This window comes from Pediculus humanus, genomic scaffold (genome assembly GCF_000006295.1).
Source record: "Pediculus humanus corporis 1103172107382 genomic scaffold, whole genome shotgun sequence".
Classification (NCBI taxonomy): domain Eukaryota; kingdom Metazoa; phylum Arthropoda; class Insecta; order Psocodea; family Pediculidae; genus Pediculus; species Pediculus humanus.
In genome coordinates, this window is record NW_002987009.1 from 245514 (window position 1) to 247983 (window position 2470).

The following is a 2470-nucleotide window of genomic DNA, read 5'->3' on the forward strand; positions in this document are numbered from 1 at the left end:
CGCTTTTAGTATGCTTCCCAAAATTATGCTTGTGAATTTTTTTAGTAGCTCCTATATTTTTATTTGAAATTTTTGTTTTCTTTTGAATTTTAGCCTTAGGATTATTTTTAAGTTTTGAATTCTGTATGGATGATCTTTCTTTTCCTTTTGTTTTCACTTCTTTTACTTTTAGACCTTTTTTCTTATTTTTATTTTTAGGAAGTAATGGTGCTTCTTTAGCTTTTTTCTTAGATAAATTTGTAGAGGGTGCTTCTTTAGCCTTTTTCTTAGATAAATTTGTAGAGGGTGCTTCTTTAGCCTTTTTCTTAGATAAATTTGTAGAGGGTGCTTCTTTAGCCTTTTTCTTAGATAAATTTGTAGAGGGTGCTTCTTTAGCCCTTTTCTTAGATAAATTTGTAGAGGGTGCTTCTTTAGCCTTTTTCTTAGATAAATTTGTAGAGGGTGCTTTTTCCTCTTGAGCAGGAATTGATCCTGGTAAAGGATCTGTTTTCTCTTCAACTTCAAGTTTGGATTCTGGTAAAGGATCTGTTTTCTCTTTAACTTCAAGTTTGGATTCTGGTAAAAGATCTGTTTTCTTTACCTTTGGAACTTCAGTTTTTGATTTTGTAACTTCTAAAATTTTAAGTTTTTCCCTCAATTTTATTGTGTTATCCTCATAGTGGATACATGCTGATTCTTGTTTCCAATTTGTCAACCCTTCTATCCGTTGACTATGGGGTTTCTTGTCTTGGTATAATTCTAATAGTTTTGCTTTTACATCATCCCAATTATCAAAATCGTACAAAGAAATTCGAATCCTGGCTTTACCAGTGATTCTGGAGTAGATGAATCTGAAGAGTGGGTACTTATTCTCTTCAGAGGACAGTTCAAAAGCATTATCACAATCAGAGATAAATGCATCAATTTGGTTCCTTTCTCCGGAAAAGAAATTAGGAACTAGACTACACAAGAAACTAAGGGGTATTTGGGATGGGTCGAAAACAGGTTGACCAGTTCTAGGCATTGTTCACAACAAAAATGAGTAACTATCTGTACTTACTTACAATACAAAAAGAATTTCTGATAAAGAGTTGAAACCCAACAACACGAAAAGAATTACTTTAAATCCTTCTGATTTCCTGTTGTTCAGAAATATCCTACCGACTGCGCCATAAATATGTCGTGGCCCGATTCGATTATCGATTCACGACGTTGATCTTCCTCCGCGTTCGTGGTATTATTCAAGATTGAAATCGAACACACTTTTAACGAAAGAAGAATTATATTGATTGTAAGCAACAGAAGAACATTTTACAACATGTTACATGTACAGAACAACTTAGTCACTAAAATAATGTTATGAACACTACTAGTTGTAAACACAATCACAAAACTAGACCTAGACACAAGTTGAACTCTAAGATATCAGGAGAAACCGATGAACTAAGAGTCGAACACCAAGAACGAAGTCTAAAGAAACAAGAACCAAGTCCTGAGAAACAAGAACCAAGTGCTGAGAAACAAGAACCATGGCTGAGACGTTCAGCCTCCTTTTATAAGTTCGATCCATCGTTAGTCATTGTTCATTGACCAGTAATCAAGATTAGATAAGAAAACAAAAGAATGATTGTCCAGAAGCGAAGCTTCCAGAAATGCTGACTAATGATGTGAATGACTAATGAAATGCTATGTCTCTACGATGTGAATGGAGTCATTGTTCTCCAGACACGCTGACTTTACGTCTACGATGTGAATGGAGTCATTATTCTCATTTATTTATCAAAAAATATATCACATTTGATATGGGTTCATAACAATATATATACATATAGCGAACGCCTTTTTGCTATGGGTCAAATTAGAAAAATTTTGTAGGATTTCCGCGGTGAGGAAGTATCATCATTATCTTACCGCTAACTTAAATTACTCACGTGATTAATGTTTCAATAATAATGATAATAATAATAATAGTGATGATGATGATGAAGATTTTCACATGCGACGAAAACAGTTTGTTTTTTTTTTTTTTGGCTCGTAATTATAAAAAAAAAATTTTTTTAAATGTGATTTAACCGTTTGAAAATTTTTTTTTTTGACCATACCGGTTCTTTTGTTTGTTTGTTTGTTTGTTTGTTGTTTGTTTGTTTTTTATGAAAGGCATCGCATAACGTATGACGCGTGATTTGACGCTCCTGCCGTTTTTTTTTTTTTTTTCCGATTCGGTTTGGAGGAAATTTTGATAACAAGCAAATTTTCCCCGATTCGGTTTTTTTGTTTTTTTTTTTTTTTTCAAAACAAATGAAAGTCGATTGTTTTAAATTGAACGTCACGTTCACGTTCACGTTATTGAAATTTTTTTATTTTATTTTTTGTCAGGAACGCTAAACTGAAAAATGTCAGTGCAAATGTCGGCGAATTCCTGCAGATTTCTCAGTCGGATTTTTCGTTTTCTTTTTCTCCCTTGAAATCATTCAAATATTTAAAAAAGGAA